The sequence below is a fragment of the Aquila chrysaetos genome, chromosome 5 (assembly GCF_900496995.4).
Source record: "Aquila chrysaetos chrysaetos chromosome 5, bAquChr1.4, whole genome shotgun sequence".
Lineage (NCBI taxonomy): Eukaryota > Metazoa > Chordata > Aves > Accipitriformes > Accipitridae > Aquila > Aquila chrysaetos.
Window position 1 is genome coordinate 52532934 of NC_044008.1, and position 27276 is coordinate 52560209.

General features: G+C 44.2%; 1 protein-coding gene across 2 annotated transcripts in view; it reads right to left on the minus strand.

The window, feature by feature from the left end:
- Positions 1 to 13139: 13139 nt before the first annotated feature.
- The window catches only part of MINAR1 (membrane integral NOTCH2 associated receptor 1), a 34738-nt gene continuing 20601 nt past the window's right edge, over positions 13140 to 27276 (minus strand). Inside the window, exons 5-8 of one of the 2 annotated variants that reach the window (XM_041123807.1) lie at positions 26998 to 27197; positions 18512 to 20266; positions 16580 to 16830; positions 13140 to 16416 (exon numbers count right to left, since the gene is read on the minus strand). The gene's annotated coding sequence lies outside the window, so the exon portion shown is untranslated. Of the gene's footprint in view, positions 16831 to 18511; positions 20267 to 26997; positions 27198 to 27276 lie in introns of both variants that reach the window. The other variant, XM_030015461.2, reaches the window with a different exon arrangement.

Below are 27276 nucleotides of genomic sequence, written 5' to 3' on the forward strand. Positions count from 1 at the left end.
ACAGCGACAAATTCTCTGGGCTTTTTCAAACTATTTCTGTGGAACCCCATTAAATTTTTATAGAGTCCTGGAAATTCCCTCTCTGGTGGATCCTGTGAGGTTTCATCATTAAGGCAATTCCTGGAAGAGCGCTCCGCTGTTAGAGGAAGGGGGAAATAAAGCGAGTGTTGCATCCCCCAAGAGCCAAGATACACACAGAGCATATTCACAGGGGCTGCAACGAGCAACCTGAAACCATAAAAGCCAATGACACCATATTACTAAGTTGCTCTTCAGAGAACTTTGCTAAGTCTTATGCTTGTACCGGTGATAATGAAAGTGATTAGCACAGTATGATTAAACTCCCCATAGGACTTTTTTTTTTTTTAAATAAAAGGTTGGAAGTTGGAATTATCCTCTTCTGTCATGACTTTTGGATTATGCTGTCTGAACTATGTGGTTTTACTTGGCATAAAAATATTAACCCATGAGAGAAGCCACTGAGGTTGGTGGTGTTATCAAGACTTCAGAATCAAATCTAAGAACTCCCCTTCATCAACTTTTTTTTTTCTCCTTATAGGTCTTTAAAGCAATAAATAAATCTTAATTTCACATGTTTCTTAATCTCAAGATATTCAAAGCACTATTTGAGTGCAACTGGCCTCATGTCAGCAAGCTCCAGCTCCCTCAGCCTCAGAAAAGGTTGCTGAGTTGATCAGAGAATGGAAGGAAGAGAAGCTCATACTTTAAACAAAAAAAACCCCCACCCAACCAAAAAACCGACACAACCACCTCAATGCTGAATAACAGTTTTCTCAAGCTGAAAATGAAAATCATCACCCTGGGACTGGCCACTTCACCGCACATGAAAGAGCCAGAGCTGGACAGGAGGGTCTGAAGCCCCACGCCACGCGGTGGAAGGGGGCTCTTGGGTTGGGCTTGGCAGTTCCCAGCCCCCGTCCTTCCAGCAAGGAGAGTGTTCCACCCAAAACGCTCGCAGCTGAGGAAGGGAAAGGGTTTCTAGGACTAATCATTCTCCAGCATCAGGCTGGCAGCCCCTGAAGATCTGCAGGACCCCACAGGGCACTTGGCTCCCACGTAAGAAGGTTTCCACCCACACAGCCTCGCTGCCTTCTGAAGGAGCTGCTTGACAGCCACAGCTACGGTGTCTCGCTGCTATAGGGCTTTATGCATTCATCTTTCTAATAGTTTCACATGTCACTGACAGAGCAGCCTATTTAGCTTCAAGGCCTTTGAAGAATTAGAATGCACCAGACCCACGGCATTAAACAGACTCTCTGAAAGTTAATATATGCAGTTTCACACCCATTAAGTGCTGGGAAAATTGATCCGATGTCAGGTAGAGGAAATTTTTCCACAGACCCTCTTTTTGGGCAAACACCTAGAAGGGAGGACCTCAGGCATCCTCCATTTCAGGTGTGGTGGATCTGCTTGATCCCCTTCATAGCTGAGTTCTCCCCCTAACAGTGTCCCACGGACTCCTGCTGCTATCAGGTCTAAAGTAAAGCCCACAGTGGCACCTTCCAGTCTCCGTTCATATTTTGTCCCATGATAGGAAGGGCCATAAAGGCAGTACTGAGCTCTCCCAAATCATCAGCCTTACTATCCAGAGCAAAATTGGGGCTTCAACTGCAGGCCCGAGTTGCACCAAGGGATTTGCTCACAGTCCGCTCTGGCAGGATCCTATGCAGAAGACCTCCCTTCAGAGTGTTATCTTACATCCTAAAATTGTTTTTCTCTGGACAACAAGTAACTAGATACATAGTGCACGGTTGCACTTCTTCAGATGCATTGCCGTGGCCAGAAGTGCTTTACAGATGCAATACTGGCCTTTTGCAAAACTTCCCCATGGTCTGAGGTAGCAGATGTTTTGCAACAGCCACCTGTGACTTCCTCGCCACCTCCTGCCAGCCTTAGCCTCGCAGACAAATCCCTGTGCGTGTCTCCAAAAATAAAGACATGGGCAAGGAAGGTCTGTTCTTCTCTGTGGTCATGCTAGCACACCGTGTTAAATAACAGTAACCCAGACCTCCGTAATGAATTCTCCTGTCTACTAAGGGATGGGATGCTGTGAGCAAAGCTCACAGTGCTGATGTGCGGGAAGCTGCCTGACTCCCCCTGCCCGCACAGCCGCCCTGACTCGGGAGGGAGGGAGGGAGGGAGGGATGCCCCCTGGGTGCTGGAACATCCCTGTCATGATTTAAAAAGAAAAAAAAAAAAATCTATGAAAGGAGCCAGAATAGAGCATGAGACTTGGAGCTGAAAGTACTTGACTTTAATGGCTTAATGACCCACAGGGTTTGGCTGTGCTGGGGCAGACTGTGCAGGATTTGTAAACCCTTGCCTCCCCAGCACTGCTCGGTGCCCCAGAATGAGACTGCAGCAGGCCAGAGTACAGCAACTGCGCCCCACTGATACACGCACAGTAACACTGTGTTTCTTCCCATCCCAGACAAATTTCCTATGTATTAGCCTTCGAGGATATATAAATCTACTTTTTTTAGTATCCTGATCACAACGTTCTTCAATGTCAAATTAAATTTCTGCCAAATTTCAGAATCAAGCAGACTTAAAAAAAAAAAAAAAAAAAAAAGCTTCCAGTGTCCAAATCCTCTCCCCTATCCTTAATATTATAATCTGATCTACTTACCTGCCCATTGAATTCTAAGACACAAAACCTGGGAGACAGAGTCCAACATTTGCTACTCAAGAAAGGAAGAAGTCTGTGCATCTTGCTGGACAAATGTGGTCTCTGTGTTTGAAAACAAGTTATTTTCTCCCTAAATATTTGTGTAAAGTTTTGCCAGCATGAAAACATTCTTTAGACATCACACTTTTATAATATTGTTTCTGAGAGTTCAGCTTTTCTTTAGTGTTATTCATCAAATCTGCCACTTTCTACTCTCTTGACTTCCACTGCACAAATGCCTCTCCTAGGAGGCAATTATATACGCTTTTTTAATATTCTTAAACGTTATCAGATGCTTCTGCAAAACAGTTGTCAGATCTCTTACAAAAATCTAAGGAATTGCTGTTTTGCTTAGAGTGCCTTTGCTTATAATAAATCAGATTAACAAGACTAACTAAGTGCAGTTTAACTCTTCCCACTGTGACTTGAGACTTTTGTGAACTACATGCACTGCACTTTTCAAGCTGTGCCAGCTCTTTTTACCCATTAACTGAAAATGAATTAGGGGAGAAGTTCTCCATAACATACTTTATTTTTCAAATCAGCATGAGGGATGAGCAGTGTCTGGCAGTTCTCTCAACACACACTTCTTCCCTTGTTACACGAAGGAGTCAAGAGCCCAAAGCCGCGAGGGGGAAGTTTGGGTGCTCAAGCTCAGAGTGACTGTCTTCAAAACTACCCCCAATAAACACAGTTTTGCTGGCAAATCCCTTACGTACCCTATGTTTTGCTCCTGCGTTAGCTGCAGGCTGCTAGCATCCCGGCAGGGCAGCTCAGGACCTTCCTCCCATCCGAGATGTTCTGCCTGGGGACTCTCCCCGGCACGCAGAGGTGAACACCAGCAATCCCAACACACCTTCTCCAGAGCACACCACAGCGACTGACAGACACACAGGGACTTGTCCCCTGGTCTTTGCCATCCCCGGCTGCAGTTCAGACCGCGGCAGTAAGCGCAACCAAGAGGAGTATCTCTGACTCTTCCTTTGGTGCCAGCCGGGCTGCAGCAGAGTAGTGGCCCATCAGTCTGGGGACTGGAAGGAACGCCCAGACAGAGCAAGATAAGCACCCCAGGTTAGGGGCTTGAGGCACCAGCAAACAAGGAGGCTGCAGAAACCTCCCTATCCAGCATTTCCTATTGACTCATCTAGGCAGGTCTCTGGCAGGCTGGGGACCCCTCTCGAGAGAATCCCTCCTCAACCATCCTCAGCCATGGGTGACAGGAGCTGCACAGAGCACCAAGGATCCCAGGCTGTACACAGCAACCTTATTAGCCCAGCAATTAAGACTAAATTTGACCAGCGCTTTGCCAAGAAATTGTACTCGCCACTTGCACACAGTGCCTGGGGTATTTAACATTCATTGACCAGTGCATAGCTCAATTAACTTGTACTACGGATTACCTGAGTTTATAAAAAATAATAAATAAATCAATATACAGCTATCAGTTCTCATTTGTGAAGATGAGCAGCAACATCAGTGCATTTAATGTGCTGAGGTGGAAAAGAGCAGAGAAACAGATCTTAGAGAAGGTGCCATAAACACATTACCATCATGCTGGCCTGGAGAAAGGCCAGTGGAAATAAAGAGTTAACAGCAAGACTCTTATTGACTTGAAAGGGGCTAAGATTTCATCCTGCCCATTTCAGAGCATGGAGCTCAGACAGAGGAGCGAGATACCGCAAGAACACCTCTCCAGAGAAGCACTGCCTTTTTATACACATAAAAATATGCATTCATAAGGAGGCAGATGTACAAAACTTAGAGCTACTATTTTCCAAACAAGCCACTCTCATTGAAATTCCTGATGGATTTGTGTTCTCAGGTATTCTCTCAAAAAGCATGTCACTGTCAGCAGGGGAGTGACTGGGAGGAGAATGCACAATCTATATCCTAAATCAGAAGGATCTCAGAAAATGAGCTGGCCAAGGAACAGCACAAGAGAAATGGGGCATATGATGAAAACACATAAATCTGTCCTCCAGCAACCTTGATGTCACGATTTCCAGACACCCTCTAAGAGGGCTGGACTTGTGGTTTCCACTTCTTTTTCATGGGTAATTCAAATTCATGAAGTGGATTGAAAACTTCAGCCAAACTCGTATCACCACACACAGTCTCAAATATTCATAGGGCTTTTGCATTATGAATTGCCGTGCTATCTGGTGCGTCCACGGGCAGCTCAGCTGTCCCTGGCCGCTCTGGAGCTCAGCTCACACAAATGCACAGGTGATTCAGAAGTCAGTATGTTCCTGTTCAGAAAATCTCTCTAAGTCTATTAACCCCTCTGACCAGTGACACGCAGAATAGTAATTTTAAGACAGGGCAATCCAAATGGCAGACACAGTTGTACTAGATCTGGACCGCAAACAGATCTCACCTCGACCTTCCCAAGGTCACAGCCCTGTGACATCTCCTGTGCTCAGGTGGGAGATGCTGCAGACGCCCAGGGCACTGCACTGAGCTGGTGCCTGCAGCCACCCCAGCCCCACATCCCACCCCCACGGTGGCAGACAGCACTTCCATCACCTTCACACGAGGTGCCAGAGTCCTAGTATGGATGGGAACCCATCGCTCACCTCCTAAACTGCCTGGCTCGAAGCATGAAAAATAAGGATGAGAACAGAGCAACAGCAACTTTTTAATGCACTTTTCCAAGGTAAAACTCAGTGGCTCATCTAAAACTATCAGAGAAACTTGCACCAGTTGCAAAGTTTATTCCTTCAGGCACAGTAACCCAGTGAAAAGGATAACTCAGAAAAATCTTCATTGCACTAAATAAGATTCCAAGGCTTTTCCTATGTTCCTTGTCTCTCACCTGGGCTACTTCCTACTAATTGTTTAATAACAGTTCAGCCACCAGTGCCGTAACTGGTGCCATGCTTCCATAAATGCTCTGAGCTGAGCCTGGCCACGAGGAAGCTCACTGAGAACAGGAGTTAGACCAGCTGTTCATTTGACCTATGTATTTATTTTTTGTTAAATATGCAATTGCAAATCTTATCTTTTCTACACATACGGCTCCTCTACAGAAAATGTTGTTTCTACTAAGAGAATCTCCAGGGGTGTAGCATTAGCTGCAAGCAAGCAATGCAAATACTGAAACGCTTTATCACCATACAGAGTCCAAACGCAAAAGCAATATTTGACCCAGAGATATTTTTCAATTTATTTTAAAAAGCCAGATGACTAAAGGCTTCTGTAGGTACATCCAAATAACAAACAGTACAATTTAAATAGCAACTGCTTACTGACAAACTACAGCCAATGAGGCATGGTCCTCACAAACTCAATCACAGGTTGTGGTAATTTACCATAAATACACATTTTCCCTTTACCATGAATCTTCAGATAATCCACACCCATAAGTAGGCCAGGCAGAAAAAAAAAAAAACAACAGGGGAGAACTGAGGTAGGTTTGCCTGAGACAGAGAAAGGATGCTATAGAAAAGTGGAGCCAGGAGGCTTTGGGGAGGTAAATGTCCTGCTGTGTTACTTGCACACATCAGTGTGGAAAAACAAGTGTTCAAGGAAAGGCAAGTTTTATACATGAACACAAGGCTACTCATGCAGCCTTCCCTCAGGAGACGAAATTATTGCACTGCTTGGGAAAAAATAGATCAAGCTTAGTGCAAGCTAAGGAACTTCACAGAGCAGTTTGGAGCAGGAAGCAGCTACTGCAGCGACGTGGACTGCCAAAAGCCAGACACAGGGACAGGGGATGCAATAGCTGGATTATGTCAAAAGTACTGTAAGATATTTAACAGTTCCCTCTGGGCGGCTGTACAAGATGCCACTTCAACACTGCTCCTGAGAATTTTTTTTTATTGGGTTTTGGGCTGCAATGTGAATTCCCAGTAGGTGTTTCATGATAAGCTTCTGAGTTCATATATATGATTATTTGATTGAACTCAGAAACTCAGCTGAAACTGCTGAGCTTCATCCAATTATGAGGTAAACCAATGTAAAATCCAAACAGTGTCTGGGCAGCTGAGTCAAAGGTCAGAATTTATAAAAGAGAGCAAACCCAAGGGAGTTTCCTGCAGGTTCAGATTTCCCAATATTTCTGACACTGCAGAGATAACTTTTGATCTATTCTTATAAATCCACTTTTTTTTTTTTTTTTTTTAATGTCTTTAACATCCCCGAGTACTTTAGCATCTTTAGTTTTGCAGGAAACACTGCTGGGCTCTTTTGGAGTCTGTGTCCAGTTGGGTTTATGTGAACTTGGCCTCACACCTGGGGAAGTCTGCCAGCTCGGTGGTTATCATGAGCACTGCTGCCTCGTCATTCTTGGCTGCTTTTTGTCCCAGCTGGAATGTAAGACTTTCACTGTGTGTGGTTATTGAGAATTAACCATGTATTGATCATGACATTTAGACACTCAGGATTAATCAAAGAAAGATGAGCTATCCATGTATAGGTTAGCAAGAATACCGCAAGCCTTTATAGAGTGAAACTTTTTCTTCTACTGCACGTACTTATTATTTTCCCTCTCAATTTTTTGTTGGTTCCCCCCCCCACCCAATCTGAAACAGAGCACTGCAGTCTTGCCAAGTCTCACTTTCTAGGACTAACCTTGCTTATTGGATCACCTTTCCCAGGCACTGGGATTATTACTGCTGGCTTTCCAGGTGCTCTCCCTTCATTGCAGCCATCATTACGTGCACAAGAGAAGTCCATAAACCTCAGAAGGAATCATCTTATGCTGAGAGCTCCGTGTGGCTTAGGATGCTGCCTAAGCAAACCTGTTCTCTTCAATACATCTATATTTATTTTTCTGAACCACTAAGGGGACTCCAACAAAATGCAAAACCCTCACAAGTGATTTTCGAAGACAAGGGAGCTGTCAGCTTTGCTGTTAACATCAGTTTTCATGATCTCAGGTACAGGCTGAGCTTTTACTCTGCTTTTAGATTATTTCTGAAATCCATGAGCAGCCTGCCAGTGAGCTTGACTTCAATAGGTAGCAAGCCTGGGTCATCTTACAGACGAGTTTTCACTTGGGCATCCTTTCTAGGATGTACCATCACTATTTATCGTGTGAGAAACGATGGGGGTTTTTGTTGTTACAGTAGTTGGCTGACTTGGTACCATCAGAAGAATGACTAACAGTACAAGCTACCTCTCCTTTTAACTCTGGGGGAAAGCAACAGAAAGATTCATATTCTTGTCAGTTTTTTCTGATCTGCAGAAACAACACGGAGGCATTCACCAAGACGGGCATTGCAGAAATCCCATTCCTCATGGTAAAGACTGCACCATCACTGGTGATCACTAAGGCTTTTATAATCATCCATAACAGGTTACAGTAACCCTATGAAAGCCACAGAAAGCAGGCTGAGAGGTGTTCATGCAAATCAGTTTAGCCAATTTTTTCCATTTTTGTATCCTGATGCCATGGTGAAAGTTCTGGGAAAGTACAGAAAACTAGCACAGAACTGAAACTAGAGCCAGCTAAAAGTTGAGAAGAAGGGACTAGATTAGAGTTAGGGCAGGTCCACAGGCAGGAGGGGAAAAGGGCTTCCTACAGACACAGGCAGGAGGGGAAAGGTTCTGCATATAGACATACTGAAAATCCAGAACTGCTCCAAGGCATTACTAAATGCATTGAGCAAATTCTAAGTAATATGTTTCTGCTCTCTCAAAATTAACAGGGTTAAAGTATTATCACTTTTCAAGAGAGCTAATCTCTTATTTGAGATCAGTTAAGAAAATTAGGGTACGGAGCTGTGTTTTTTGTATGTAAGCTGTCAGGCCTCATCAAAATTGATGCTGAAGGTGAACTTCAACCAAATGTGACAGAGAAAAGCCAAACAGGTACAAAACATGGAGGGAGCTGGGGCCAGATTGTGCTGGGAACCCAGAGCACCTCAGCGTGCATGTGGCCAAAAAAAAGATGTGTTCCTGCAAGAATGTGGTTGTTCATGTGAGGGTTACTTTATTTTTTTGATGGATATTTGTGCATCTTCAGAGGCACCCAAGTCACAATTTTTCATGCTGCATAACTGAATTTTGAGCAAAGCACATACAAGTGTGAAAACTATTCAACTTCATTTTTCTGCAAACACTCCCAGAGAGCTTATTCTCCCTTCTACCCCCATGCTCCAGCCACGAGACAGATCCATAAATGATATATGAGATAAACACTCCCAAAAGCATTTATGTGATTCGGAGTGCTCTGGTACTTCCGAAAACTGCTCATCAGGAATTGCAGTGTCTGCATAGGACCCTTTAAAACAATCCTTGATTATTTTGTTCCTCACGTCCTCTTTCTGTTTTGTGGTGTTTTTCAATATATCTTACATTTTGACTGTGATCATCTGGGTACGCTGAGAAATCCTTTAAATGCTTTGATGGATTTCGGAAATCCACATGCTCGCTCTTTTTACAACCCACTATTTATCCCAACTGTTGGAGATAACTCTAAGATCTCACAAATACAGACAACTATTGCTCTGTTCTTTGAAAGCACATTAACCCAGTGTCCTGGTTTCAGCTGGCATAGAGTTAATTTTCTTTCTAGTAGCTGGTATAGTGTTATGGTTTGAATTTAGTATGAGAAGAATGTTGATAACACACTGATGTTTGCAGTTGTTGCTAAGCAGTGTTTAGACTAAGTCAAGGATTTTTCAGCTTCTCATGCCCAGGCAGCAAGAAGGCTGGAGGGGCACAAGAAGTCGGGATTGGACACAGCCAGGACAGCTGACCCAAACTGGCCAAAGGGCTATTCCATACCATGTGATGTCATGTCCAGTATATAAACTGGGTGGCCTGGGTGGATCGCTGCTCAGGAACTAACTGAGCATCAGTTAGCGAGTGGTGAGCAATTGCATTGTGCATCACTTGTACATTCCAATCCTATTATTATTATTGTCATTTTATCATTGCTATCATTAACATTATTATTTTCTCCCTTTCTGTTCTATTAAACTGTTCTTATCTCAACCCACGAGTTTTACTTCCCCCCCCCCCCCCCAATTCTCTCCCCCATCCCACTGGGTGGGGGCAAGTGAGTGAGTGGCTGCGTGGTGCTTAGTTGCTGGCTGGGGTTAAACCATGACACCCAGGCTGCCTTTTGTAGTTACCACAGGACAGCAAAGTCCTCAGGCTCTATAAGGAGCACTTGGAGGCAGCACCAGAGAGGTCATGTTAGGGAAAAAAATAACAGCCACATGGCAGCTGGTGATTTTTCATTACTCCACCAATTTCACTCAACAGTACTGATTTACGCAAAAGGCAAAAAAAAAAATGTAGCTTTACAATCTAAGACACAGGGTATTTAATTTAGCTGGAAGAAAAACCTACAGTGCTTCTACCCTGCCATTACAGCTCAGGGAAAACATTTGAGCTGTATTTTGACATCTTCTCTTGATTGTTCCTGTTGAGAAGGACACCAAAGGCAAGAACCTCAGCAGAAAGGTCACATCTTCCCTTGGACAGAAATCCACAGATCAAAACCACCAATGCTTCTGCCTCTGACCTGATCTTGTGGTTGTGCTGGCCACCAGCTAAAGGCTGTGCTGCAGTGAGCATTCCTGCAAACCACCAAATAGTTTTTTCTTTTTCTTGCACTTACAAACCCAACTGCACTTCCATGATACTGCAGAAAAGGTGAAAACAAGAAAAGCACCTCATTTCCACCAAGTTTAGTCTAACGGGAAAAGTTTCTACTCAGCTCCCTGACCAGACAACTGTCTCATACCCGGAGGGGCAGCAAGAGAGCTGCAACCCCCAAGTAAGCTTACACAAACAGCAATGAGGGATCTGCTCACATCTTTATCTTTCTGGACAAAAAGAAAAAAAACTAAATCCCTGGCTAGAGCAGTGCCTTACCTTGCAGCTGCAGCAGGAAGGATGCCCCAGACCTCCTGCTCCCCAGGAGCACTACTGCCATCCACCTCCCGCCTTGCAGGGGTAAGCAGGCTCAGCTGCTGTACATCAGCACATCACAGAGGGCATAGCTTAGGGCTACCTGCTGGGACAGTGGGTCTGCATGTGTTTTCACTTATGAAACAGCATCTTCATTAATATGCCCTGCCCAAACCACTGCTCTGCTCCAGCCCAGAACAGCTTGTGAGTCTCTGTCCCAAAATATCTTCCAACCCCAACCTTCCCAATGCCTTGCTCATGCCTTTCTTGCTACACACCTTCCTGTTGGACTCTCCCCTTTTAATCCGTGTGATCTCCCTTTTAGGTCTTCCTATTCCACTACTCACTCTTCCTCATCCTGGTCCAATCAACAGAAAAGCACAGCTGACCACATTAAGGTAGTAGAAAGCATTTTGAAGTTTCTATCTTAAATAAAACTTCAATTAAATGAATGATTTCTTTCTTAAACCCCTCATGGGAGAAGGGAGTGAGAGCATTGTTGATGCTGCCTTGCTCACAAGAGAAAAAAAATCCTGGCCCGTATATGTGCATCTGCTCAGACATGTGTGCATCAGGGAGAAAATATCAACCAAATAAATAATGATGCTAATCCTTTTATTAGCATTTAAAAATTGGGAAAGCTGTGTACATCTTCAGGGAATACTTAAAGCAAGATCTTACAGTATGGTACATCTGGAGTCCAGCTGTAATATACTGTAATGGTTGGAGGTGCCAAAGGAAAAAAGCAACAGGTCTGAGCTGGGACTCCCGAGCGTAGCGTTGCCTCTGCAGAGCCTGCAATGCCTTGCTAGTGGCAGGGAGCAGATTTAAGCAAGGACCTGCAAACTGAATATTATTCATATTTTGCAGACTGAAGGTTATTCCCTTGGTGCCCCCTGCTCCCCAGGTTCCTGTACCCACAGGGACAGGTAGGGAGGTGTTCTCTGCAGCAGCGGTGCTCTCCCACCCCCGTGAGAAAGATGTGGCTGTTCCTCTTCTGGGTTACAAATCACGTAGGCACTATCTGCTTGTCTAAGGTTTTCCAGGAAATCTCAAGGAAGGACTAAAACTGAATCTAAAGCCAAATGATTGATTTCAACCCTGAACTGAAGGTGCTGAGCAAAGCACGAGGCCAGCAGGACCCCATCTTGCTCTGCTGGAGAGGATGGGGAGTGGTATCCTGAGTCTGCTGAATTTACTGGTAAAAAGTCCCTGGTGACTCCAGGATTTCACTTCCCAAGCTTTGCTGGGAGTTCCACGCTAACAAGCCGGGCTGTTGGTCCTGGTGCCACGTCACACAGCAACTTCTCGTTGAGGGAGAAGTCCATACCCTGTATATGAGTCGCTCTGCAGCACTGCCCTGCAAGTGGGGCACAGATGGGATACTGGCTTCTTTCCAGCTTTGTGCAGGACTTCAGATAATGAGATACCTCTTAGAAGAGCAAAATGTAATGCATTTAGCAAAAAACAACAGCAAATGTGTATATTGGCAAGCAATAGCTCTTAAAGTGCTAGGTGATAACAGAGGGCAGCAAATTAGATGTAAGCAATGCCAATGCGAGAAACAAAGGTGGTTTTAGCTGTGCAAACACTCCTCTCCCACCTGAAGAGCACAGAGTTAGCTGCCTCTCTCACAGGAGAAGCAGGTACAAACCATGTGGGAATATGGAGATAATCCAGAAGTGACTCATTAGAAAAGCAGCAAGAGAATTCAGCAGCGCCCCGGCTGAGGGACAGAAATGTTCTAAAGTAAGGAAAATAAGGTTGAATACACACAGGAATGGCAGAATACCAAAGGAAACAGTATGTATCAAATATCCCCTTCTCCACCTTTTCTGTTCTGTTTGTTGTGGCATTGGCTGAAAACCAAACTCCTGGGCTTTGGCCAAAGCTTTTGGGGGTCTTTAGGTCAGTTCACTGAGGACTTTGACCTGTTGCCTTTGGTGAAAACTAGTGTTTTATTGAATAGAAGTCCTATGGTTTTCACTAAGCTTTTAATCAGGAGGACCCTGAGGAAGCTGTGTTGGGGGAAGACAGATGATCCCCCATCACACGCAGAGATTTCCCTCCCCAAGGCGGGGATTGAGGTGGTTACAAACAGCCACATAGAAATGAAATACTGGGGTGGGGGAAGGAGAAAAGAGTGTGGAGAAACAGATCTAGCATGGTGAAGAGGGCCACAAACTCCCCAAAACCACTGCCCCTGAAGCCCTGCACAGCCACACAGCAGTTCGCAGTGTTGGCACGGTGCAGTCCCGCTGCCCACTGCCCGTATCTACCTCATCCCACTCATTTATAATCCCTTCCAGATGAGTTGGACTCACCTGCTGTGGACAGTGATGAAGCTGTTAAGAGCTGCGTCTAGCAGCCACCGACAGCACTGAGTGCTCATTAGTGCTCTGCAAGCAGAAGTGGTCTGTGCAGCGCCCTTTGACGAAGGCAGCCATAAGCCGCAAGCAAAGCCAAGATAAAAATTATCAATGGAGGGAATTAGAGGAAGTTTCTCCGTCTTCTGCCGTGATGAAAGCAAGCACCTTCCATGTTTAAAAAAGACATTTCCTGAATGCAATCACACGAGTCAGAAGTTCATAAGCTTTTATTAATGACTCAGACAAGAAATCCGAAGTATGTGATTAGTAAGCTCTACAAGTCAAACAGGAAACATCCTATCTTTCCAACAATGCGTAAGCACATAAAGCTAAATCAACCATTTTGTGATTTTGGAAATACAGTGGGTTGAAACATATTTCAAAGGAATTAACATGGCCAAACTAATGCATCAGAATGTGTTAGGCCAATGAATTGCGTGGCTAGAGAGCAAAGAGTGGGGGTTTAGCTCAAAGGGAATCAATGCCTCAGTTTTTCCTGCTGTGCTCCATAAATCCTCTTATTTAAACACAGGGGTAGTTAAGATTAGTATTTCTGTTCCTAGCTGTTTGGGTTGGGGCACTTTTCCCTTCATAGTGCAGCAAGTGAATCACACTGCATATTAAAACACTGCTGTAAAGAGCAAAAAAGTAGTTATTCAGTGATTTAGTCATGACCATTGGAGAAAAAGGTTTGCCCTCCTCTCTCCTCCCTTTTAGCCTCCAGATGTGGGCAGAAAGATGAACTTGAAAAATGCAGCAGCCCTTTGTGTTGTGAACTGTTTGAAATAAACCTCACCTGCCTTTGCATATGTTTGCAGGTTAAAAGGGATCTGTATTTACACTAAATGAAATATTTACCAAAATGATTATGAACATTTTTCATTTGCATAAGTCAATGAATTATATCTTTAATGCTGTTTGAAGGATTGGTGCATTTTTTGCAAGGGGAAGTAATGTTTTGGCAATACTAATTTTTCATACAGCTAAAAAATAGGCTATTTTCGGCAGAACAATTAGTATCAGACAAGTATTCAAAGTGGTTCTGACAGCAGTTTCTCATTATTGATAAATACTAGAGTCTCAGTTTTTAAGACTTTTGCCAATTATTAAGAAACTCCAGCATTCAGCTCTGCATCATTAAAGCTCAGGCCCACCTTTGGCTGCAGTGGGAAAAATAAATCCCTGAGAGAAACCTGTTGCTGTCAAAAGAGACACCAGAGGTGAGGAAAAAGGGGAAGAGAACAAACACATTTAGAAACTGGAATATCCACAACAAAGCCAGACTCTCAACTGGTATAATTTGCTGTATGTCTCCGAAGCCAGTGGAGCATCATCGTGTCCCAGCAGCCAAGGGTTTGCCCACACTGCCATGCTTATAGCCACGCAGCAAAATGTTGCATTCCCCACTCTACACATCGCATTTCTTCTCTGGCAGCTACTCTGTCTGTTGTAGTGTTAACATCATCTGAATTTGCTGGTGTACTGCCAGAAAGGATGTTTTCTTCTCTCTTTGGAGGAACAGTCATCTTCCAGCTGATCCTTGATCTACTGAGCTTTAGGAAGCCACGCTGAGGTGTCCTCCAAAGACACAAACACCCTGGGAAAGAGTTTTGCCAGCCTTTGTCTGAAAAGGTGCTTCAGACTCTGCAATCCAGCTTTGGGCCACAGCTTTTGGCCCCAGACCTTCTGTTCTTGTGTTCATTTGAATATGAACTTCACAGGGAGATCTTATATATTTACTACACTGTCCAAATGTTGTCCTTTGCAGTGGTGAATGCTTTTTTCCCAGCACTGTTTATTACACATTATTGACAGACTCCCTACCTTAGCCTTCTAAAGGGAACAGGTGCTTTACAGCACAACAGCAGCATGGCAGCATTAGGGATGCTGGAATAATCTTTCTAATTGATCTTGGAGGGGGTGGGCAGTGAGTTCCTTTGAGTGATTTTCATTAACTGAGCTCTTTGTTATTGCTTGGGTGTGGGTTATGAATATAACAGTTTTCACATGAGTGTACCTTCAGTTCAAACACAGTTCAAACACAATATAATCTGCTTCAATAAAGAGGTGGAAGAATGCAGTTTTCAGGAGCAATTTTATTAAGACTGGCAAACCCTTATGCATGTTAATGCTTGACAAAAATACAGCTGACCCAGATGCAAAACACTGTGGTGAGTTAAGGCATATGACAGGTGAAGCAAAATATATCCAGTACCACATGACACCCACCATCCCTGCAAACTCAGTTCACAAGCACAGGGAAGTGGGAAAGGAGCCTGTGTTCATCAACGTGTTAAATTTTGACAATCCACTTTTTAGAAGTGGTGATTTCACCCCAGGAAGGCTATTTTAAAAAAACACACAGAATAACTGGATTAGACATTTTGCAAGTAGACTGCACCTTGTACTGTTGTTGAGGTTATTCTGTGGGAATGCATTGATAATGAGTCGTTTATTTCATCATCACATTAACAAACCCAGCCAGAAGAATGGAAAATTAGATGCTCTTATGGCCTATGTATGCTAAACCCCACAATTTTGAGTTGGCAGTTACAATTACTTGCTATTTGACACACTAGTTTTTTTAATTTGCTTTTGGTTATACATGTAACCTATACAAAAATGAGCTTAGGAAACCAATTGGTTAAGCAACCAAATAGTTACAGGTGCGTCCTTGACCATAAGCAGTGGAGAACATGAGCAATCGCCTATCTTGTGTGACAGTTCTGTGATCACTTTAAATTGATGTAAGCTGGCTCTGCCACCAAAACAGCTGTTCTTCTCCTGTACGGCCTCGTCCTGTCCCATAACTTTGTTTCAGCTCAAGCATTTCTACAGCTGCATGCCAAAGCAGAGCAAGGGATCTGAGCCAGATTCAAACTAACCTGACAAAAACCAGCAATGGTGGCTTACGGTGGTGGTGGCCCTAAGGCATCAAGAAAGGCATTATTCCATCTTGGAACAAAATCTTACAGGATCTTCCCAAATTTACTGTAGTGCAGCATTTTCCATCCCTGTAAGAATAAGATATTTCTATTTAAGCAGTAAATAATAATCCTTCTGCGAAACCACCTCTGGTTCCCAATAGTCATTGTTACAAATTTCGTATCACAGTGCTCATTTTGGAGCGCTGGGGCAAATCTGATTTGGTGTGAATAAGCGCAGCTCCCCCCGGGTTCACAGGGCTGGTGCTGATTTCATTGGGGATGCGCAATCACGCAGCAGCTGGCACACAAACGTGAGACTGCACCCATCACCCATGGCACTCGCGACTGCAGCAAGGGTTTCACAGGGTTACACCAATAAATGCCCTTCAGCCCTGGAGTTGGATGACAATACAAGTAGCCTGAGTTGCAAGAGCAAACAGAATTGGTGAGCAGTTCAGAGATGCTCTTTCAGACAGTTGGTTTTACTACATTACCTCATTGCCATTTTTCTTCTCCATTAGACTGTACTGTTATGACCCTCTCATATAGGGTCATTTCAGGTCTGCAAGGTATAGCACTGGAAATGGAGGGAGGGAGATATTTTTAGGTTTACTGTAGGAAGACATGAGTAAGCACGGATGTTTACAGTAATGTTAAAGAATGGTACAAGGAGGAAACATGAAAATAAAAAGATGTTGCCACACATGTCCCTTCTGTGAGCTTACCACGAGTAATAGCAAATCCAGATCATTCAGGTAGGAAGAGCTGAGAGCTAGGATGGAGTCGAATCTAACTCCACCACTCGTGACCCACTCTGCCAGACACGGCTGCTTTCAGCTGTGGCAGAGAGAGATGCTGCGCTGGGGGTCCCAGAAGGGATCCATCAAACGAGGACCTTCTGGGGAAGGTGGTGGAGCACCATGGTATTCATCCTGCTGTACTGAAACGAAGCCAACATTTGCCATTTGATTTCAGCCTGTAGAAGAGAAAGTCGTTGCATGAGACAATCACTGGAGCACAAAACACAACCTGCTCCCACATCCCTAACAGTCACTAGCAATTAGTTACACAGGTTGGAAAATTATTCTGCCTCAAATTCATACCTTTGTGAACATTTTTGTACCCTTGGTGGTAGATGTGTTAAAGTCACTCCTCCTTACATCTACTTTCTCACCCATTTGCTCTTTATCTCTCCACCCATGACCGATTACTCCCACAGTGCCAAGCGCACTGAAAAGAGCTGCCATATGCTACGCTAGATGGTTGGGTCAAACAACCAAGGTCAGCAAAAACTCTTTGGGATTTTTTTGTGTGTGTTAGTCCTAATATGTTCTAATCTGCAGAAATCTGGTTTCAAAGGCAGCCACAGAAACCCACCAACATCGCTAAGTGGGGATGTCTGGTAGGGCAGGACTGACTTAAGTCAGCTCTCCAGTTGAGGCCAATGTGGACCTGTGCCCTGATTTCATCCACACTCCCTTCCCAGCATAGTGGTCCATAGAAAAATCACTGCCAGGTCAGCATCTGTCATAACACTACTAGAAATAACAGGCTCTGCCCACAACACAGCAGTGTCGCGGGAGCACAGTGTTTTCTTGAGGGCAGTGAACAACCCAGTACAGGTTGTTTCTTGCTTCTGTGTCAAGTTTTCACTATGCTGCTTAATCGGTACCGCTTTATATTGCTGCAAACAGGGAATGTGGGTTGTGCTAGTGCTTTTGCTGCATTCCTGCTGCAGGGATATTGTACTGGTTGTACGCAGAACTCTCTTCCCCACAATGACAGCAAGAAACAGGGATTTTAATGCTTGATGGTATTTTCACTGTGCCACTTTGAGAATGTGCTAGAGCAAAAGCAGCTCAATTTGTGTTATTTAGGAACTACTTGAAACACTGCTAAAGGGCTATGCAATGTAATTAGGCATGAGGTCAGGAGAGCTCTCAATACAATAAATAACTTAGTTTGGAAAACATCTTTTCCTGTTCATTAGGAAAAGCAAGTGTTAAGCAAGTAATCTGTCTCTTCAGAGCAATTTCAACATAATATATGTCATGACTTGTCTTACGAAATGAATTACAGGGCTTTCTGATAAGGCTTCATTTTACTAATAATAAAGTGGCTCCATACACCCAATAGGGCTTTGTTAAGATGGAAGCATATTGTAGCACTAATGAAGCATGAGTTCAGCCTAATTAACAGGATGGCAACAGCAATCATACAGCCTTTTCATTCACTTTTATACATTCTGTCAGAGTAACAAAGTTGTGTTCGGCACTGCTGGAACCCTCTGGCTTTGCTCCCTATTTGCACGCCTGCTAATCCCGCTTCTTTGTTCAAGCGGGCCCGGATCCAGCCAAACGCTAAGCCCATATAATCATAGATAATAAGGCAGGGCTCCTGGGCAATCGCACCGCTCATCCGCCCACTTGCCAGCTCCCACTCCTCATATTTAACTTTAAGCATGTGAGCTGATCCCTTGCAATCAGCAGGGCCGCTCACAAATTTCCAGTTAAGCACATACTAAAGTGCTTTACTGGATTAGGGCCACGGTTTCTATTGTAAGAGGAAGAGTCACAGGCAGAATTTATTTGCCTGAATAACCTATTTTGCCTGTGTTGGAAAACAATAGCATTTTCATTACCCACTTCACAACTCACCTGAATGAATGGGAAAGGCTCCTTGCCTCCAGCTGCTCTTTCATTTGGGCTTGTAAGCTGAGCCTTTGAAGGGCAGTCTAGGGTACACGATACTGGTGAGTTATTTGTGTCTGATGTGGGCATGATGGAGGAGGTGTCCAGACAGAAACCAAGTTTGTTTCATTAATTTCAATGTGTTCCGTGCAATCTCTCATTTAAGTGCTGAAAAAAAGCCTGCAGATGGGGAGCCACAGATCCTCTCCCTTGGCCCGGCTCCAGCTAGGGTAATTACATGCTGTCTGGCTGAATCCCCTCATATGGCTTCAAATGGAAAAGTCATTCTCCACTTTTCCTCCTGAAATACTGCAATGTAGCGCGGCAGTCGCAGAACAGCAACTGAGCAGTGCCTGCAGATCAGCAGTGGTGGGAAACTTCTCTTATGGAGTAAATAAAGGCTGAATTCCTTCAGTAACAACCACAGGTCCCCTGAAGAAGACTGTCCTGCTTCAGGGTATGGCTCCTGGCCCATAAGAGCTTCCAGATGGCTCAAAATGTAGGTGTGCAGACAGGGCTGTTGGGAGGGTTAGTGCACAGATACCCATTATACCCTACAATTTTGGGGAAAGTTCATCTCCAATTCTGAAATAATGAAACCTGACTGCAGAAGGTCACCTTTCCATTTCATTATAGTCGATAACTAGCACAACGATGTTCTCTGGTACGGCCCTGCTGTCAGTGACTTGGCACATCCTCTCCAGAGCAACTGCTCCAAAATCATTCAAGATCTACACACGACTCGAGCCCAGAGATTGGCCATCTCCCGCCTTCAGAATGAATTTGTCTTTCCTTGGTTAGAGTAAATCATACACTACATTTTTCCATAGACTAACTTTGTAAGCAGCATGAAAAGAGATGAAGGAAGCTATGATCAAAGTCTCCCATAAGACTACAGTCATTGAGGCCATCTAAGAAGTTGCCAGATTCTGCTCTTGTTATAAAGTGTTCTTCAGAAGCTGCATTTTCATTTGATCACGTATTTAAGTAAAACAGATCATTGCAGCAGAACTTATTCTTGAGGATTTTATTCACTTCTACCACTTACAACCTCTGGCAAACTGATAGGAGTAGAAAAGATAACCCACTGTTATTGAGGAAAACTTGAATAAAACAGAATGCAGACAGGAAGGTGGACAGCTTCATAGACTGACAATGTGTAGGGAAATCTCTCTCTTGATTAATGCAATTCAAGTCTCACCGTGACTACTATTTTTTACTACAAGGAGGCTGGGTCAGGACAAGACTTAAGAGGTGGGACACTTTGGCCATGAAGTGACATCTGTCAAGTCCTGTCCTTTACTGGACCTGTTCGTGCTTCTACATTGCCATGTTGCTCCACAACACAAAAATGGCACCATGTTCCTTCTTTGCGGTGTTTCTGAATGATTGTATTTTGCCTGCACTATTTCTGAAATATAAAGAGTTGATTCCTGTAGCCTTGGCACTTTTAAGCTTGAAGAGTCTTGGCGATATCACCTCAGCTTCCTGCAAATATCAACATAATAAACTCATCTCTTTCCATTGGTCTCAGCAGACAAGCCAAATACTGAATAAAACCAGGCACTAGATTAGCCTCTTATTCCTAAAGGTTTGTAGAGGAACTCTTCCAGATTAGAGATACTTGATGATAAAATAATACATGCAGTGCTGTCCTTTGCTTGCCCTAAACATAGCTCTTCAGTTCCCAGGATGTTCTTCCCTTCCATGATTACAATTCACCTAAAAAAGACACAGTTCATTTGTACATAGTGAAAAATAATTCTTGTGTACTACTCTATCATAGAATAAGATGAAAATCTCATTGTCTGGTTGTTTTTTTCATTACTTTTATGGTACAGCAGAAATGCCTGCAGCGAAAGTAAGACATCTTAGTCTTTGAAAGGGTCTAAAACACGTGAAGAACAATTGCTTTCCAAGTGTTTCGGTTCATAATAATCTTCCAGGAGAGAAGCATGACAAGCTTTTGCCAAGTATGCCATGAAAGCAGAGCTCAGGAATGCTCAGGACATTTTCAGTAGCGGGCCCTGTTACAAGATACATCTTTATTTGCAGGTATCTTCCCCCACATGTGGCTGATAAAGGAGTACTGGGGAGATCCTCAGAACAGAAGAAACTGATGTGGGAACAGAACGTACTAATACATTACAATGAAGCCTTTTACAAATGGATGTCAAACCATTTTTGTTGAACTGAGAAAAATATTCAGGATAGGAAACCTCTTTAGAAATTAAAACTTTGAGACAAAATGTGTGCAAGCTTAAGACACAGACAAATAGTTACAAAATGGCTTTATTATCTCAGGGAACATAGCACCATCAGCAACAAATATGCTACTTGTCTATTTATATTCCAAACAGTGTTGTTTCCCGTAAATCATTGGTTCTACATTTGCCTGGGTTTTCTTCTTTTTTCTGAAATAAATCATATCCATTAACACATAAGGGCATGGGACACATTCCCATGCATAGGCAAAAGTGTTCCTTTCAAATCCATCTAGATACCCCACTCCCTGGACATTTTGACTTACGCTGCCATGACATTCTCACAGCATCATTATCAACTCAGATGCAAAATAACTGGTTTTCTCAACAAACGCTGCCTGTGCAGATGGAGCTAGCAGGTCCATGGCTGAGGGAAGAAGAACAATATGAGCTATCATGGGTGCCATAAGAGCACGCAGTGTTAGCAGAGAGGGGTGAAGCTTCAAGGAGATAGTATGATGACTGGCAGCTGGATCTGAGGACAGTCTCTACCGACTGAATGCTAGTCCCCACAACACAGAGTGCAGGTGGCCTGCAGGGCGTTTTGGGTGAAATACCGCCTCTTTGGGAGTCTGGGGAAGTTGGATTTCGATGGCTCCAGGATTTCACCCTTGCCATTGAAAGGGCGTCGATTTTCCAGTTTTACCTATTTCTCCCAGAAAATAAAGCAGTTGCTTTCTCTCTCTCTCCCCCCTCTCCCCCCCGCCATTTGAAAAGATACAGTGGAAAAATTAATAAGTAATACTGAAAATACTATTAGAAAAATATTGGAAGTAGAAGCAGGAAAGTTTAATCAGTGTTTTAATAAGAAAAGCTCCTACTCTGGACATGTATATACAGCTCAGCACCTGTTAAACTACTCTGCAGTTCACCAATCCTCCTTTTGTCCAAAGTAACCACCAAGCTGGGACAGGTAGCCCCAGGCCCCCCACACTCAGGTACGGTGAGCTGAGGTTTCCCCATCCCTCTACCCAAGCAAGCAAGTCCTCTGCTGAACTCCTCTCCTGCCTTACACTGAGCTGGCTCCACCGGAGTCGGTAGACCACGAAGAGCTCTGAAGTGAACTTTCACGCAGGAAGCAGCCAGGGCAGACAGAAATAGGGGACAGTTACTGCAAGGACAAAACCCTGCGGCAGTGGGTGGGATGGAGCAAGCTGACCCATCCCATCTCTCACCGGAAGGATGAACATGAGCTCCTGCAAGGAAAATAACAGGGGAAAAGGCATTCAAGCTCTTTTAAAAAAAGATACTCCCTTTTTCTGAATTTCACAGCCCTCTCTCTTTGCTTTTCGCTCTCCCTCTATTTGAGGTAGCTGATCAAGAGGTTTTCCCCTTCACCCACAGCTGGAAATGAGAAACCAACAGGAAAACCCTTGTTGCCAGCAAAGGGCTCAAAGACTTCCCCAGCTGTGGACCAGCCAGGACAGGGGGATTACAGTAACCAGCATCAACAGATTTGCATATTCAAAGATTGTAATGGAGGAATAAGCAGTAATACCATCATGCAAATCCCTGGGCCCTGAGTGGCCGAAGCCAGAGCTCAGCATATGGCATCCTTACCAAAATAAACCCATGCTGACGATGAGGCAGCGCAGGGGCAAGCACAACTAGGGAGCAGGGAATTGCTGAACGGGAGGAAAAGGTACCATAATTCATCAGTAACTAACTGTGCTCAGCCCTGAACTCTGGCAGCTGGGACACCTCCTTCCCGCCTCAATATTAGATATATTTGAGCTCACAGTGCTCTTCTGGGCCCATGGTGAGTTCGACGGCAAAATTACTGCCTGTAGCTGAAGAAAGGCCATAGAAGTATATCAATAAAACAACATCTTTTCGTGTGCTACCAGTGAGCTAAGCGGCCATTATCATGGTTCCTTTCTTATTTTTTTCTTAACCCTTTTCAACCTCCTCATCAGCAGAATTGAATTCGAGGAGGTGTATTTTGTCTGGCAGATAATTCTTCATCAACTCCGCTTGTGAACTTGTGCTTCAAGGTCAACAAAGGTTACGGAGAAATGAGGAGTTCAATTGGTGCATTTATAAGTGATCAGTAATTACAGCAACATTTTTAACTTAAAATACCTGAAACACAGCCATGCTTTCAGAGGGAGTCTGTTCAAGTCTGTCATATGTTATTTTCCACAATATATGGCTGACTCTGCACCAGCAACTCAGTTCACCTTGATTCATGAATAACTATCCCTCACATCCTACTGTAAATACAATTCCAAACATATGGGAGAGAATTTATAGTGAATTAGGGTTGTACATTATCACCGTGATTAGCTGCATTTGTTACCCAGCAGATGTCTGGGTAGTAAAAATCCCCCATGAGTACAGTATCCTGGAGTTTCCCAATTCCTTGATAACTGGTCCAAGAATTTCTCATTCCTGCTGTGCTCTGATCCTGGTGGCCCAGAGCAGATGCTCGCTGTCTGCCCATCTCCTGCAGCACTAATCCCACTCTCCCAATGCTGCGATCCCAGCAGAGCATCGCTCTTCCCCTGCTTTTCTCTCTCCTCTTATCCTCCCAAAAAAGCTTTCCCGGTGACATTCATCATTCTCACAATACCAAAACACTTTGACAAGCTGAGCCAAATACCTCCCAGGTGTTGTATCACTGATTACCACCAGAGTTACAAATCTGATGGCTGATCCGGCTGTAACTGTTTATGATACTGGTAACGCCATTATAAGCATCAAGACGATGCTTGTGAGATATCTCAGCCTGTGTGTGCTGGTTTTGGCTGGGGTGGAGTTAATTTTCTTCATAGTAGCTGGTATGGGACTCCATTTTGGATTTGTGCTGGAAACAGTGTTGATAACACAGGGCTGTTTTCGTTGCTGCTGAGCAGTGCTCACACAGAGCCAAGGCCTTTTCTGCTTCTCACCCCACCCCACCAGCGAGGAGACTGGGGGGGCACAAGAAGTTGGGAGGGGACACAGCCGGGACAGCTGACCCCAACTGACCATATGACGTCATGCTCCGTATATAAAGCTGGGGGAAGAAGGAGGAAGGGGCGACATTCGGAGCGATGGCATTTGTCTTCCCAAGTAACCGTTACGGGTGATGAAGCCCTGCTTTCCTGGAGATGGCCGAACACCTGCCTGCCGATGGGAAGTGGTGAATGAATTCCTTCTTTTGCTTTGCTTGTGTGTGCAGCTTTTGCTTTACCTATTAAACTGTCTTTATCGCAGCCCATGAGTTTTCTCACTTTCACTCTTCCAATTCTCTTCCCCATCTCACTGTGAGGGGAGTGAGCAAGCGGCTGTGTGGTCCTTAGTTGCTGGCTGAGGTTAAACCACAACACCGTGTCTGGCCCCAATTTTCCTGGGCACCTCACAACCACACGGTGGGGTAAAAGCCCTGTTCCAAGAAAAAGCCTGAAGAGAGACACGGTGAATAACTGGCATGAAACTAAAGCCCACAGAGATCAAGCAACTGGTCCCAAAACATGGAAGACATACGATACTGCCTTGAGAGCTTCCACATGAGATTATCTTTCCCCCTGCACTGGTTTCTCCATCCCAGGGATGCCTTACTTTTGTCAGCTCATGTCTTCCAGCAGAGAGAAAGAAGTGTCGCTGCCTCCCCAAAAGGCTCTTGCTCCTGGAGGCTAAGACAGCACAGATGCTCCTGTACATAAAGGGATATTTTTCTCCTCCATCAGACCTTTGCAGGCTGCCATCACTGACCACTTTGCCAAGCGATCACTTGACATAAGCCCAGGGTCTGTTGTGGTTGGAGCCCACTCTGTGGGACCAGTGGGCTCATGCGTAGTTTAACTTGGAGTTAACGACCAGACATTCGCCTGTCCTAGAGCTCCAGTACATCTCAGTTACTCAACATTTCATACTTTCCTTCTGAATCCCAAGTGATCAGGTTTTTACCTCTAACAGCAATGGTCTTGCACATACCATATCCCAAACACCAGGCTATCGTACAAGATCACGAGCACTGAGTTTTCTTCCGGCTGTCAGACAAAGCTTTGCAGAAGAAAACAAGTGCTGTCAGACACCATCTAAATTCCTGTCTCAGCACCCTGAAAATATTCCTCCAACCTCTTCTCTTTAACCAGCGTACAAGTAACCCTCGTCATCGGTTATTTGCGTTATGTTATTATATCTGTCTTCAACCTGGAATGCCAGATTAGCAGTTCTCTTTCAATTGGTAAAAAGGCTACAAATACTAATCTACCCTTCTAGCAGAAAGTGACTTTTTTTTATAGTAAGAAAATGTAAGTCTAAATGTAGATAATGTCAATTAATTTACCATTTATTGTTGACTCACTTCCAAACAGCATGGGGTATAACTCACAAGATAACTCTAACATCCAGTTCAGCCTCTCCAGAGCAGAGCCATGGTTAAGAGGCACATTTTTAATCCACTGCATTCAGATACACCTGCTTTTGAACCTTTGAACTAAATGCCATGCAAAGGAGCTGAAACCCAACTGAACCAACTCACAAGGCCAAGATTTTCAAGGCTCTAATTGCATAACAAAAATGTATAAAAATACACATCCACATGTTGTACATCTACCCTTTTTTAACCGTTACCTGGCAAACTCTTCAAGGCAGGGCTGTTTCAAGGAATTAAGTGCCATAAGGTGAGCAAAGCGTGAGCCCTGCTTTATTGAACAGCCATTAGCCATACTAGAAACTGCACCGTAACATTAATTTTGCAGCTACAAGACGTTAGCCTTGAACAGAATTAATGCATGTGCACACATTTGCTACACAGTCATAAATTTTAGTAATGCAATTTTACGAGCCTCTTAAAAGGTAACCATCGCAAAAAAAAAAAAAAAAATTAGTAACAGGAAAGGCAGGGTAAAGTTCAACGGCAATATTTCATTACCAAGACAAGGAAAGAAGACAAATGATTCAGCCTCCTTGGTTCTCCCCTCTCCCCCCACCATGACTCGGGGAAAAACACACAGCACAACACAGATTTGTTTTATTGCAGTAAGTGTGTCAGCCCGGCAGGACAGCAGTTCAGGAGGATTTTTCAATACAAGCAGAAATTTGTCTGTCACTAAAGCAGAGTTTACAGCAAAGCTTTTCAACAGGGACCAGACTCCCCATCGTTTCCAGGGACAGGCAGAATAATTAGCATTTCCCTAGTCCCTCTCCCAGGTAGGGCTGCTTTAGCGTACATAATTCCCTCTTTTCCCCCCTTCCAGGCAGGACACTCGACTTTATGGACATGGGCTGGAGCCCCACCACATGCTGGGGAACAACATGCAGACAGCACACCACATACAGGCTCAAAATAAGCACGGAAAAGAGAGCAATTTTGTTGTGAATAGCAGGATTTTACATTTTTCTTAAAGCAACAGCAATCAGAACTGCATGTTCTTACCTGAGGAGTTCACCCATTTATTTTCATCCTTAATAAATGAAATCAGTTTTCAACTCTCTGGTTGCAGAGACTGGCCTGGAAATGCGACTTCCACAAAGCCCAACATGAAAGCCAATAGGAGTAATCTTCATAACCCTACCATTTCCAGGGTGGTCTCATGATGTTTTGGGGATGGGTGAGAGGAAGGGCCAGGTCACATTTCCTTAAGTGCTGTCAACCCCACCAGTGGGACTAGGAGATCTCAGACCTCGGGGGATTTTTTTTAGCTAAGGCCAAAGCACCAATGTCTGGCAGAAAATTCCCTCTATTTACTGCCGAAATCTGGTTAACTTCGAGAAAAGGCAAGATCGTGTCCGGAGACCTGCTTAGTGCCTCGGAGGAATATCCCAAAATCCACAGAGCCAGGGTATGGGAGGGCAGGGAGAAGCAGGATTGGGGATGGGTAATTGCTGCCACAAAGCTCTTCATTTCTAAAAGCCTCCAGCCTCAGCAGCAACCGTGTCTCCAGACACCCACCATTTCCTCAATCCTATACTGTATTAAGCCCTGTGGACAACTTCCCTGGTCCAGCAAAGAGCTTTGCACATCTCCCCGCATCCACTGCTGGTCCACCAGGAGCTAGAGGTACTGTGCATAGGCCAAGCACAGTTGCTTTCTTGTGCTCGGCTCATCTAGGACCATTAACTAGTCATCTTTGAAAATCTCAGTCTATTGCTCTTGAGAAGGATTAGACGTACTGTTGCTTTTGGAAGAGCTTTGTGGCTCTCCTACATGTAGTTTGTGCTATATTGCAGAAAAAAAAAATAAAACCAAATGGAACTTACTTATGGGAGGAGTTTGGCTGCTGACAGCACACTTCTTCCTTTTATGAAGATTTTGCTCCAGTTTCTAAGTGAATGTCATAGATTTATGTAACAGCCTGCAAGATACCGAGTGCTCCATGGTCTCAGAAGTTATCCAAAGTGACCAAGCTTGTGGGAGAACTACTAGCAGAGCAGCACTTTAGACAATATAGTGCTCTTTCCTGAAAAGATAACAAAGAAAAAATAACATGAAAGACTGTATCTCATCTTCGTAATTACTTCCACAGGTGCTTGCCTGTT